Source organism: Acomys russatus, chromosome 15, assembly GCF_903995435.1.
Source record: "Acomys russatus chromosome 15, mAcoRus1.1, whole genome shotgun sequence".
In the NCBI taxonomy this organism is placed as follows: Eukaryota; Metazoa; Chordata; class Mammalia; order Rodentia; family Muridae; genus Acomys; species Acomys russatus.
In genome coordinates this window covers 19,315,043-19,329,524 of record NC_067151.1, presented here as the reverse complement: position 1 = coordinate 19,329,524, position 14,482 = coordinate 19,315,043, and positions in this window count along the sequence as shown.

The following is a 14,482-nucleotide window of genomic DNA, read 5'->3' as shown; positions in this document are numbered from 1 at the left end:
AGCAGGCCTGCTTGCAAGGGTGCTGGGTGGACGTGCTTTCTCAGAGGCACAAGCTGTTGAAGTAGAAGCCTTACTTGCCTACGGCAGTCCCGTGGTATAATTGCAGGGTCTGGTGTGCAAGGGAGGTAGGAGACTCAAGGCACTGTGGCATCATCTTCCTCAATGGTGCTGGCTAAGAGCTGCACCTGTGATACATGAGATACCCAGCCTTGGAACCACCTGCTTCCTTTTGGATGTGGCTTCTAGAAAGAGGAGGATAAAGCATTAAGTTAGAATTTGGTGGTGGCGATGAAGCCATCCAGTTCAGTTGTCTTCCAAAGCCTTGTTTCAGTGGTTTTGGACTTTAAAGGTCAAAACAAGAGGAAATGCTTTGCAATGTGGAAGTGGTAGAAATAAGTACCCTATTTGTATTCTTCTCTTCAAGAACTGGATTCCTTGGAAATTGGATGTTTGGGTGCATAATGCTTTGCATGACAAATTGAATCTCTTATGGATTTCCACTCTGTCAGTTGCCCTCTTTGCCTAGGGTAAATCTCTTCAGCATCTTCAAATACCCATGGTGGGGTCTCTCTCTGATGCTGCCCTGACACTTGACTGCTGAGACACTTTTGTGGCTCACTGTTCTTTCAGGAATGTTTGGAATGATTTAAAGGGTAGAACTTCTTTTGGCACCTAGACTGCTTCTGACAGTCAAGTGTGCCACTTTGAGTACTTACCTGCACAAGCTCTGACCACCACAGGGGTTCCATCTCTATAAGTAATTAGAGGATGTTACAAGAATATTGGAAGGAGTCCCACATGCAAGATGGACTGGTGCTTGACTCTACACTGGGCACAGGAAGGCATCTCTCTAACACTCACATTTCTTTCTTTTTTTTTTTTAAGATTATTAATAAAATATTTTTTTATTAACTTATTCTTGTTACATCTCAATGTTTATCCCATCCCTTGTATCCTCCCAATCCTCCCTCCCCCATTTTCCCATTATTCCCCTCCCCTATGACTGTTCCTGAGGGGAATTACCTCCCCCTGTATATTCTCATAGGGTATCAAGTCTCTTCTTGGCTACCTGCTGTCCTTCCTCTGAGTGCCACCAGGTCTCCCCCTCCAGGGGACATGGTCAAATGTGAGGCACCATAGTATGTGAGAAAGTCATATCGCACTCTCCACTCAACTGTGGAGAATATTCTGACCATTGGCTAGATCTGGGAAGGGGTTTAAAGTTTACCTCCTGTATTGTCCTTGGCTGGTGCCTTAGTTTGAGCGGGACCCCTGGGCCCAAATCTGCCTATCATGTTGTTCTACTTGTAGGTTTCTAGGACTCTCTGTATCCTTTTATTTTGCTATTCTCCCATGCGTCTCTCATTTAGAGTCCCAATAGGATGCCTTCCCCTCTGTCCCAGTTTCCTGGTAAGTGAAGGCTTTCTTGGGACATGCCCCTTGGGCTAGTATGCAGATATAAGTGAGTATATACCATTTGATTCTTTCTGCTTCTGGGTTAACTCACTCATTATGATCATTTCTAGCTCAATCCATTTATCCACAAATTTCGGGAATTCCTTGTTTTTATTTATTTATTTATTTTTTCTTCTTCTTTTTTTTTTTTTTATTAATTTATTCTTGTTACATCTCAATGTTTATCCCATCCCTTGTATCCTCCCATTCCTCCCCCCCCCATTTTCCCATTATTCCCCTCCCCTATGACTGTTCCTGAGGGGGATCACCTCCCCCTATATATTCTCATAGGGTATCAAGTCTCTTCTTGGCTACCTGCTATCCTTCCTCTGAGTGCCACCAGGTCTCCCCCTCCAGGGGACACGGTCAAATGTGAGGCACCATAGTACATGAGAAAGTCATATCACACTCTCCACTCAACTGTGGAGAATATTCTGACCACTGGCTAGATCTGGGAAGGGGTTTAAAGTTTACCTCCTGTATTGTCCTTGGCTGGTGCCTTAGTTTGAGCGGGACCCCTGGGCTCAAATCTGCCTATCATATTGTTCTACTTGTAGGTTTCTAGGACCCTCTGGATCCTTTTATTTTGGTATTCTCCAATGCGTCTCTCATTTAGAGTCCCAATAGGATGCCTTCCCCTCTGTCCCAGTTTCCTGGTAAGTGAAGGCTTTTGTGGGACATGCCCCTTGGGCTAGTATGCAGATATAAGTGAGTATATACCATTTGACTCTTTCTGCTTCTGGGTTAACTCACTCATTATGATCATTTCTAGCTCAATCCATTTATCCACAAATTTCGGGAATTCCTTGTTTTTAATAGCTGAGTAGTATTCCATAGTGTATATGTACCACAGTTTCTTTATCCACTCTTCTACTGAAGGACACTTAGGCTGTTTCCATGTTCTGGCTATTATGAATAAGGCTGCTATGAACATGGTTGAGCAAATTTTCTTGTTGTGTGCTGGAGCATCTTCTGGGTATATTCCAAGGAGTGGAATAGCTGGGTCTTGAGGAAGCCCTATTCCCATTTTTCTGAGATAGCACCAGATAGATTTCCAAAGTGGCTGTACTAGTTTGCATTCCCACCAGCAATGAAGGAGTGTTCCTCTCTCCCCACATCCTCTCCAGCATGTGGTGTCGCTTGAGTTTTTGATCTTAGCCATTCTGATGGGTGTAAGATGGAATCTCAGAGTTGTTTTGATTTGCATTTCCCTGATGACTAAGGAGGTTGAGCATTTCTTTAAGTGTTTTTCAGCCATTTGATACTCCTCTGTTGAGAATTCTCTGTTTAGTTCCAAGCCCCATTTCTCAATTGGGTTATTCGGTTTGGTGGTGTTTAATTTCTTGAGTTCTTTATATATTTTGGATATTAGACCTTTGTCAGATGTAGGGTTGGTGAAGATTTTTTCCCAGTCTGTAGGCTGTCGCTTTGTTCTCTTGACAGTGTCTCCTGCCTTACAGAAGCTACTCAGCCTCATGAGGTCCCATTTATTAATGGTTGACATTAAGGCCTGGGCCGTTGGTGTTCTGTTCAGGAAGTTATCTCCTGTGCCAATATGTTCCAGGCTCTTTCCCACTTTTTCCTCTAAGTGGCTTAGTGTCTCTGGTTTTATGTTGAGGTCTTTAATCCACTTGGATTTGAGTTTTGTGCAAGGTGACAAATATTGGTCCAGTTTCATTTTTTTTACACATAGACCTCCAGTTAGACCAGCACCATTTGTTGAAGATGCTATCCTTTTTCCATTGAATGGATTTGGCTTCTTTGTCAAAAATCAAGTGACCATATGTGTGTGGATTCAAATCTGGGTCTTCGATTCGATTCCACTGATCAACCAGCCTGTTGCTGTGCCAGTACCATGCTGTTTTAATTACTATTGCTTTATAGTACAGTTTGAGATCAGGTATGGAGATTCCTCCGGAGCCCCTTTTATTGTACAAGATTGTTTTAGCTATTCTGGGTTTTTTGTTTTTCCATATGAAGTTCAGAATTGAACTTTCAATGTCTTTAAAAAATTGTGTAGGTATTTTGATAGGGATTGCATTAAATCTGTAGACTGCTTTTGGTAGGATGGCCATTTTTACTATGTTAATTCTCCCGATCCATGAGCAAGGAAGATCATGCCATCTTCTCAGGTCATCTTCAATCTCTTTCTTCAGAGTTTTGAAATTTTTTTCATACAAGTCCTTCACTTGCTTAGTTAGGGTAACTCCTAGATATTTTATATTGCTTGTGGCTAATGTGAAGGGTGTGGTTTTCCTAATTTCTTCCTCTGCAAGCTTGTCATTTGTGTATAGGAAGGCTACAAACTTTTTTGAGTTAATTTTGTATCCAGCCAATTTGCTGAAGGTGTTTATCAGCTTTAGAAGTTCCCTGGTGGAATTTTGAGGGTCACTTACGTACACTATCATATCATCTGCAAATAGGGATAACTTGACTTCCTCCTGTCCCATTTGGATACCCTTGATCTCCTTTTGTTGTCTAGCCAACTCGAAGTTGGCTAGAACTTCGAGTACTATATTGAAGAGATATGGAGAGAGTGGGCAGCCTTGCCTTGTTCCCAATTTTAGAGGAATTTCCTTGAGTATCTCACCATTTACTTTGATTTTGGCTATTGGCTTGCTGTATATAGCCTTTATTATGTTGAGGAAAGTGCCTTGTATCCCCGATCTCTCTAAAACTTTAAACATGAATGGGTGTTGAATTTTATCAAATGCTTTCTCTGCATCCAAGGAGATGATCATGTGGTTTTTTATTTTCAGTTTGTTTATATGGTGGATTACATTGATGGATTTCCGTATATTAAACCATCCCTGCATGCCTGGAATGAAGCCTACTTGGTCATGATGAATGATATCTTTGATGTGTTCCTGTATTCGTTTTGCAAGTATTTTATTTAGTATTTTTGCATCTGTGTTCATAAGAGAAATTGGTCTGAAATTCTCTTTCTTTGTTGAGTCTTTGTGAGGTTTAGGTATCAATGAGACTATGGCCTCATAGAATGAATTTGGTAATTTTCCATCCATTTCTATCTTTTGGAGTAGCTTGAAGAGTATCGGTATTAGCTCGCTCTTGAAGGTCTGGTAGAATTCTGCAGTGAAACCATCTGGCCCTGGGCTTTTTTTGGTTGGGAGACCATCGATGATTGCTTCTATTTCTGTAGGGGAAATGGGACTATTTAGCTTGTTTATCTGTTCTTCATTCAACTTTGGCAAATGAAATTGATCAAGAAAATCGTCCATTTCCCTTAGATTTTCAAATTTTGTGGCGTATATGCCTTCAAAGTAGGATCTTATGATTCTTTGAATTTCTTCAGTGTCTGTTGTTATGTCTCCCTTTTCATTTCTGATTTTGTTGATTTCAATACTGTCTCTCTGCCTTTTAGTTAGTTTGGCTAATAGTCTGTCTATCTTGTTGATTTTCTCAAAGAACCAGCTTTTGGTTTTGTTGATTCTTTGGACTGTTTTCTTAGTTTCTAATTTGTTAATTTCAGCCCTGAGTTTGATTATTTCCAGGCGTCTACTCCTCTTGGGTGTTTCTGCTTCTTTTTTTTCTAGGGCTTCCAGTTGTGTTGTTAAGATGCTTATGTGCGATGTTTCCAATTTCTTTTTAAAGGCACTTAGTGCTATGAATTTTCCTCTTAGCACTGCTTTCAATGTATCCCACAAATTTGGGTATGTTGTTTCTTCATTTTCATTGAATTTCAGAATCTCCTTGATTTCTTTCTTTATTTCTTCCCTGACCCAGGTGTCATTTAGCAGAGAGTTGTTTAGTTTCCACGTACGTGTAGGCTTTTTGTTATTTCTGTTGTTGTTGAATTGCAGCCTAAGAGTATGGTGATCTGATAGGTTACAAGGTATTATTTCAATCCTCTTGTATCTATTGAGGCTTGCTTTGTGACCTACGATGTGATCAATTTTGGAGAAGGTTCCATGGGGTGCAGAGAAGAAAGTATATTCTTTCTTGTTTGGGTGAAAGGTTCTATAGATATCTGTTAGATCCATTTGACCCATGGCATTGGTCAATGATGTTATTTCTTGGCTTAGTTTCTGTTTCAATGACTTATCCTTCAGTGAGAGTGGGGTGTTGAAGTATCCCACTATTATTGTGTGGGGATCGATGTGTGGTTTAAGCTTTTTTAGGAGATCTTTTAAAACTGTGGGTGCCCTTGCATTGGGAGCATAGATGTTCAGAATTGTGATGTCATCTTGGTTGACTTTACCTTTGATGAGTATGAAGTGTCCTTCCTCATCCCTTTTGATTAATTTTGGTTGAAAGTCTATTTTGTTCGATACTAAAATGGCTATGCCTGCTTGCTTCTTGTGACCATTTGCTTGGAATATTTTTTTCCAAGCTTTTACCCTGAGGTAATGCCTTTCATTATGGGTGAGATGTGTTTCTTGGATGCAGAAGAATGTTGGATCTTGTTTATGTACCCATTCAGTTAGTCTGTGTCTTTTTATTGGATAATTGAGGCCATTGATGTTGAGAGATATTAATGACCAGTGACTGTTAAGAGTCTTAATTTTGATGTTGTTTCCAGTCGAGCGTTTGTGTAGTTGTGTTTTTGCCATGGGATAGTTATCTATTTCCTGGGTAGTTTTGGTTGTAGCTTGACCCTTTGGGATGGAGTTTTCCTTCTAGTACCTTCTGTAAAGCTGGATTTGTGGATAGGTACTGTTTGAATTTGTTTTTGTCATGGAATATTTTGTTTTCTCCATCAATGGTTATTGATAATTTTGCTGGGTAAAGTAGTCTGGCCTGGCATCTGTGGTCTCTTAGGGTTTGCAGGATCTCTGTCCAGGCCCTTCTGGCTTTTATGGTCTCTGCTGAGAAGTCGGGTGTAATTCTGATAGGTTTACCATTAAATGTTATTTGGCCCCTTTCCCTTGCAGCTTTTAATATTTTTTCTTTGTTCTGCATGTTTTATGTTTTGATTATTATGTGCCGGGCAGTTTTTCTTTTCTGGTCAATTCTATTTGGTGTTCTGTAGGCCTCTTGTATGTTTATAGGCATTTCTTTCTTTAGATTGGGGAAATTTTCTTCTATGATTTTGTTGAGAATAGTTTCTGGGCCCTGGAGTCTGATGTCTTCTCTTTCTTCAATGCCTATTATCCTCAGATTTCTTCTTTTCATGGTGTCCTTAATTTCTTGGATGTTTTGTGTCAGGAGTTTTCCAGATTTGGCATTTTCTGAGATTGTATCTTCTAGCCCTGAGATTCGTTCTTTCATCTCTTGGATTCTGTTAGAAAAGCTCACCTCTGTGTTGCTCGCCTTCTTCTCTGAGGTCTCACGTTCTCGTTTTTCTTCTGTCTGTGTGTTTATCATTGAATCCATTTTCATTTTCAGATCTTGAACTGATTTTTTGATTTCTTTCATCTGATATTTTGTATATTCCTGAATTTCTTCCATTGCCTCTTTATAGGTCTTCAGAGCTTGAACCGTTTTATTTATTTTTTTCATCTGGTTGTTTGCATTTTCCTGCAATTTTCCCAATTCCACTCTATGTGCTTCTTTTATGTCTCTCACCTGTTTGTTTGCGTCTTCCTGCATTTGATTACGAATTTTATTTGTTTCCTCCATTATCATCCTCATTACTAAGGATTTGAGGTCATATTCTTGTATTTCCATTGTATTTGAGTTCTCTGGGTTGTTTTCTTTGGGATAGCTGGAAACTGGAGACGCCGTGTTGTTTTGGGGTTTTTTGCGTATGCTTTTTCGTTGTCCTTTAGACATCTTGCCATTTTTGTTTTTATTGGGTAGCTTCCAGAGTTGAATGGAGGGTGTCTGACGATAGATTCACTTGTTTTCTCACGATTTCCCTAAGCTGTGAGCTCAAAGCTTCACTGGTATGGATGTTAGGAGGTTAGCCCTGTTGTTCTGGTCTCTCACAGCCAGTGATCTTCAGCCCCCCTGTGCTGTGGATCCTGCTATTGTTCTGGGTCTCTGAATGAGCGTTGGGTCAGGCCAAGGTATCCACAGCCTTCTGTGTTCCCTGCCAAGTCCAGCCAGGAGCACTGGGCCTGAATCTCGGGCTGAACTCAGCTAGATTCTCAGGGCCTGAACCGTCTGCCAAGCTCAGCTAGGGATTCTGGGCCCAAAATGCACACAGCGTCCAGCCAGAATTTTTGGGCTGGGACTACGCACCAAGCTCCGCTAGGGCCTTTTGGCCCAAAGTGCGTGCTGTGATCAGTTATTGACTCAGGGCCTGAACCAATCTCAGCCAGGAATTCTGGATTCAAACTGCACACGGTCCCACCAGAGTCTTAGAGCTGGTGGAACTGAGCGCTCTGTCTAGCCTGCGCCACAGCAGGAGAACTGCGGCTGCTCTGAGTTAGCACCAGTGGTGGAACCAAGTGCTCTGCCCAGACTGTGTCACTGCATGGGAGCTGCCGCTGAGCTGAGGTGGTGCCTAGTGTGGAGCTGCGCGCTCAACTAAGCCTGCGCCACAGCAGGGGAGCTGTGGCCACACTGAGTTAGTGCCTCGGGCAGAATTGCTTGCTGGGCCGGGCCAGTACCCGGGACTCTGGGGCCGAACTGTCTGCAGAGTCCAGTCTGGGTCCGAAGGCTCCACGCGACCCAAATCCTGCCCCAAGTCCCCTCTCCCACAGCAACTCCCACCAGCCACCACACCAATCACCTCCACCGGAAGGCTATGAGCTGCAAACCTCAGCCACTGCTGCTGGTGCCGCTGGTGCTGCTGCCTCTCCGATCAGAGAAAAACCACGCTCCTCCCGTGTGCAGGGGCATGCAGGTCCTCCGCACCCTGTCCCTCCGAACTGTGGAGCACTCCCGCTGCCGTGATGTTTGGACCTCGGTGTTCCTGGCTCAGAAATCTGTGCAATTTCCTGAATTTTTCACTGGAGCCTCCAAACGTGGTCCACACTGCTCGCCGCCATCTTGGATCCTCAACACTCACATTTCTAAAAGGATACAATTGTATATTTTTTTGAGACAGGATCTCACACTTCAGCTTGGTCTTGAACTCAAAATTCTCCCATCTTTCCCTCCCTCCTGAGTATCTCGATTGTCTCTGTGTGCTGCAATGCCTGGAAACAAGAACACACTTATTAGGGATTGTTAGAAAGTCAAGAGCAGGCAAGAGGTGCAGTGTGTGTCACAGGCATTCAGGCAATGCTGTTCTAGCAATAGGATAAAGAATTATGAGGGAGAAATATGAAGTGAACAATGCTGGATGGGGAAGCTTACAGGGGGCCTGGGTTGGAATTACCTGACAAGGAGACCTGAAAGGAAGTGGGGTTGGCTTTGGGAAGTAAGATAGGAAGCTTGTAATGCTCTGGGGTGGCTTTGAACCCATCGGGGTACTGTGCATTTTCATATGTGTGCACCCATGTATGTGCATGTATGTGCATGAATTTACAAATCTGCAGATGGCTTCAAGCTTTGTACTCAATCTTTTCCATCTTATTCACCAGTCTGTCACTGAGTCCAGAGCTCATTAGTGTGACTACTCTAGGTCACCAGTGCATCCCAGGGACCCTCATTCCCATCAATGGCCAGTTGGGATGATAGGCCACCTCTCACACCTTCCCAGTTTTTTTATGTGGGTTCTGGGGACACTGTGGTTCTCACTCTTGCACAGTAAACATTTTACTCGCGGTGCCATCTGCTCATGTTAAGGAAGGTGCCAGTTCCTCCTGTACCTAGGTAGGAAAGAGAAAGTACACATGTGTTTGCCATGTGAATATAGTAATTTCTAAGGTCAGTTGAAATAAAACAGAACATGATGTTATGATTTAGCCAACCACAGTTTCAGGTGGTTTTGATATTTTTTTTGTCTCAAAGAGTAAAGATATTAGTTATACATATTTCAATTAACTTCCAAACAGTACCTAAATATAGTAAAATGGTCATTATATGCTGGTAATCTTTAGAAGAGGCAGCCTGTGTCTTCAGATAGCTTAACTTTTATCCAGGCACAGTTATTGGTAAATTTTGTGAACACATTTTTATTTAGAGCATAGTTCTGCTCTGGTTAGTTTCTTTTTGTCACCTTGACACAAGCTAGGGTCATCTGTGAAGAGGAACATCAATTGAGATTACCTGCAATCAACTCTATAGGGCATTTTCTTGATTAATGGTTGATGTGGGAGGGCCCCGCCCACTTGGAGTGCTACCATCCATGGTCCCAAGTTGTATAAGAGTGGGCTAAACAAGCCATAGAGAACAACCAGTAATCAGCATTACCACAAGGTCTCTGCCTCAGTTCCTGCCTCTAGGTTCCTGCCCTGACTTCTCTTCATGATGCACTACAACTCTAAGGTCAGATCAGACTTTCCCTCCTCAACCTGTTTCTGGCCCTGGCATTTATCACAGTCACATATACCTAACCAGTATTGAGGTGCTTCATTTGGAAGCTTAAACCCATGGAAAAATGACCATTTCTTTTAGATGAGATGGGTATTCATGTTACCTGGCACTTAAATTTAAATGTGTGTGGTATGCATGCATATATGTGTGTGCTCGTGTTTGTGTGCACGTACACATATACACGTCTGTGTGGAGGTAAAAGGACAACCTCAGAAATCATTGCTGTGGGAGCCTTCCATCTTCTCATTAGCAGGGAATTTAAGAGTTTACAGCAGGCGACTTGTTTCTACTTTGCCTTCATTCTTACCGCAGCTCGGATGACAAGTGCATGCCGCCACACTAGCTTTTTGTGTGGGTTGAATTCAGGTTTTCACATTCACAAGGCAAGAGCCCTTGTGATCAGCCATCTCCCTAACACCAGTGCTTAGTTCTTTAGTGAGCAATTTGCTCTTATTAACCTGAAAAGGGTGGGGAAGAATGAATGAATCATGAATTTATTATAGAGATTACGTTGTTTTCAACAGATAATTTGTGGCTAGGATTTGTTGTTGGCTTTAAATTATAAGTCTAATTATTTTGCTTTTCCTGGAATGGAGATGAATTTATATTTTGACTGCTACATTCTTGACAGTTTTATTTTATGGGGTAAATACTCAAGATTTTAGTGCATTCTAAGAGAGAGGCATTTGTGTGAAAAGCACTTGTTTTAAAGCGTTCCTGGTGGGTTCTGGGGGAGTTAGTGAGCCGACATGTTGAATCAGTTACTGGGTTTATAGTCAGTTATTTCTGGGGTAGTCAAAGTGCGAACTTGTTTCTAACAGCTAGCCCTCAGTTATTTTTCTAAAGACTTTCTGTTCATGCTTCTGAAATTTAGCTGCGGATACCATGTGTATCCATACTCATTCTTTCTCAAGCTCTGAAGTCTAAGCCGTTGAACAAGCCAGACTGACCTTTGACATGAAAGAAAGCTTACAGGGAGAGGGGATTTAACTTGCCTTTCATTTTCAGTGCCGTGTCTTGTAATATGGATTTATGAAGAACATGAGCCACAGTTTTCACACCTCTGTGCACTTTGGGACGTAAACATTTAGGGAGATCTGCAGGCACAAAGGCTACTCTGTGCTGGGAAAAATAATGACAAAAACGTCTAAGAAGCTGGGACTGAAAATAAAGTCCTTTGTGTGTTCTTGTAAGTCAGTAAGTTTTGTGGGCATTTGGGTCTTCTCACATCTCCTGGTAGGTATTTCTGGAACAATAACATGGCTGGACTTGTCCTAACAGCCATCCAGGGAGCTTGTGAGGAAAGAGGGCTCATTTATGGTTGCAGTCTTGTGAACTGGTTACAGGTCTGCAGAGAGATTCTGTCTTTCCTGGCTAGGGCACTAGGACAGTGTTTGGTAAATAGATCTGGGCTTCATAACTTACTGAAAGTTTATTAAAATGGAGAGAAAATGTCAAACATTATTGGTGTATAAGTGTTCCGGTACTTTAGGTCCCTTAGAACACAACAAGATGACAGATTAGGAAGGAATCACACCAAACTTTGCAGTCTCTGTGATTTGCCCGTTTCAGTCCCAGCGACAGTCTTAGCTCAGGGTCTGGGGAGCTTCAGAGGAAAGGCACACAGGTTTTTGTGTGTGTGTGTGTGTGTGTATGCGTGTGTGTGTGTGTACATATATACGCCTCACTCCTGTTTGGCTGCCCAGGGGTCTACCATCTTTATCCATGGAGCAACAAAGCAGCTGGAGGCAGCGCGGGTTCCTGGCAGAAAGATCTCAGGTCATATCTCTTGCAGAGACTGTTCATATGTTGTGTGTGAGGCAGAGTTCAGAGCTCTCCTGCACAGCTGAGGGAGGAGTGCAAAGGAGTTAAAAGTGGGCAACCGTGGAGAGATGCTTGCTTCTGTGGTGAGAGACCAACACTGGCAGTAGCACTGACGGGTTAAGTGTCCCCTGAGCAGACACAGCATGGAAGCCTTTGGCCAGGGAGAGCACACTGCACCTCAGTATAACCTGATATTGATGGAGGAATGGAGTCTTTCCCCAGTACCCTGACAGGAGCTGAACTGGAGCCTAAATGAGAATTACGAGAACTAAGGGTCGAGTTGTCTCATAGTTGGCTGAGAAAGTACCAAATTAACTGAGTTGAACTTGAACTAATACATTTAAAATTTCTCTGACCAAGGGATGAAGGAAGAAGGCTAAGTTTAAGGAAAAAAAATAGTACATTACCTAGACTTTCTGGCAAGTGTATGGAACTGAGGGGCAAATTGGAAACTCATTGATGCTTTTCACTTGGCTTCCCAATGTAAACCACTTTGTCGCAGACACTTCAGTCAGCCTGGAGCTGAGCGGGTCTGGGAAAGAGTTTATGCCTGGATGGCATGTAGAGTAACCATGGTTATTGTCAGGCAGAGAGTGGCATGCTGGGTAGTTTTCTTCTACCTACTGCTATAGGGCTAGAGAGTGCTTACAGGGGCTCGGTGGTTAGGAGCATGTGCCGCTCATTTGGAAAGCTAATGACTTGCACTCCCGACATACTCAGGCAATCAAGTTTATTCCTTCTCAAGCCTCTGATGTAGTTTAAGACCAGATAGCTTAGTTTTACAATGAAGCTTAGTTGTTGAGGCATTAAGATGTTCTTAAGTCTATATAATAGATGCTTTAAGTTGATAATGACAAGATGTGATGGAGATTGATTTACATTCAGAATTTTAGACACACCAAGATAGGAAAGAGGTTGTCGGCACCGCACCTTCCAGCGGAAATAAGACACCAACAACCAGACTTCTTCTCTAGATCTTTACTCAGGATTTTGCTAAGCAGGAATGGCCCCGAAGGAGGGAAGGACAGAGCTTAAGTAACAACCAAGTACCAATCAGCTTTTGCCAGGTGCTAACTCCTCATAGGTCAAAGTCAGAGCAAGGCCGCTTGTCACAAGATCGTCCGTTACCCCTGCACAGCCCTTCGCCATATAAGGACTTGTTTATCCTGGAGAGCACTCGCCAGCGGGAAGGCGGAAGGCGGAAGGCGGAAACCGGCGCCATGTCAGGGCACGGCACTTCGCAGCTCTCCACAAGAGGTATTCTTCAAGGTTGTCAAATACAAATAGTGAAAACACTAAGAATGTAACATTTATGTAATTCCTGATTGTGTCATGGTTTTTCTTGCTATAAAGGTAGTTTATTGTACATATGTGGAATAATATAAATGCATATGTAAAAAAAATAAAAGGAGCATGTGTTGCTCTTGCTGAGGACCTGAGCTTAGTTCCTAACATCTATGTGAGGCTTCTCATAACTGTCTGCAACTCTGGTTGCAGGGAGATCTGACACCCTGGTCTCTGCTGGAACCCACACTCACACCCCTACCCCAATATACATAATTAAAAATAATGAAAGTAAATATTTTAAATAAAGAGTTTCAATCACCTTTTTTCAGCTGCCAGATTAAATATAGGCAACATACCTAAGTGGTGTTTTTTCTAAGAAGATGTAAGTGGCCAATGTGTGCATAAGAAGGTGTCTAGCATCTTCAGTCAGCAAGGAATGTAAGTGGAAACTACAATGAGACACTGCCTGACCCCAGAGAGACTGACTTTCATCAGAAAGACTAAAGAAAGTAAGCATAGCTGATTTTGTGAAGCTATATGAAGCTTTGTGCTGTTGAGAATGTAAATCATGGGACTAGTTAGCAGGTTGCTGAAAATCTACAAATAGAAATATTATGTTGTCCAGCAAGCCCACCACCAGGCACATGCATATTCAGGGGAAATGTAGTCAGATTAAAGAAAGATCTGCATCCACACACTCACTGAAGAACTGTTCACAGCAGCCATAAAGATGGAGGCATCCTGTGTGGACATTAGCTGATGGCCGGTTAAAAAAATATCCTGTGTGTTTCAAGTATCCTGGATAATGTATATACCATGGATACTGTCCAGCCATGGGGGAATAGACTCCTGCCATTTGTGACAAGATAGATGGGATTATGTTAAATAAAAGTAGCTTGGCCAGGCAAGACAAGTGCCACATGACCTTATCCACATGTAGAATGAATATGTTGGCCTCATAGATGTGAAATAGAAGGACGTTGCCCAAGGCTGAGGGGAGGAGGAAGGAGTAGGCATGGGCAGCCCCAACCTTGGAGCAAGGAAGCTGCAAAGGAATCAAAAGATCACATTGCCCAAGATCTTAGGCACCAGATAACATGAATTTAATTAAAAAAATCACAATAAATTTTAAGTCAAATTTAGTCAAAAAGTGGTTTTTAAAAATCACTTCTTCATCTCTGTCATATTCTTGGTGGTGATAGACTACATTGGTGGATCCTTTGAGAGGCCCCTGATGTCAGAAATTCAGCAACCAAACTCGATTCCCAACCCTGCTTGGACAAGCCACGGACCCCCATTTTCTGAGAGCCACTGTGGATTTCAGTGCTTCTGTTTTTCTCTCTCCCTCTTACTCTGACAAGAGCATATTGTCTCTTACACTCTCTGCACATGCTGGTCAATAGGAGCCAAGTCCTCCTTGGCTCCACATGGATCCAGCTTGGCCTTTCATGACTCTTGACATGCCGATCCAGAGCAGACACAGTGCTTAAGTCAGAAGCTGGCCCAAGGCACGACTGTCATTGAAGGAACTGAGAAGTAACAACTTTCCTTCCTAAGCTGCTTGCATTATAAGCATGGCTTTAGTGGT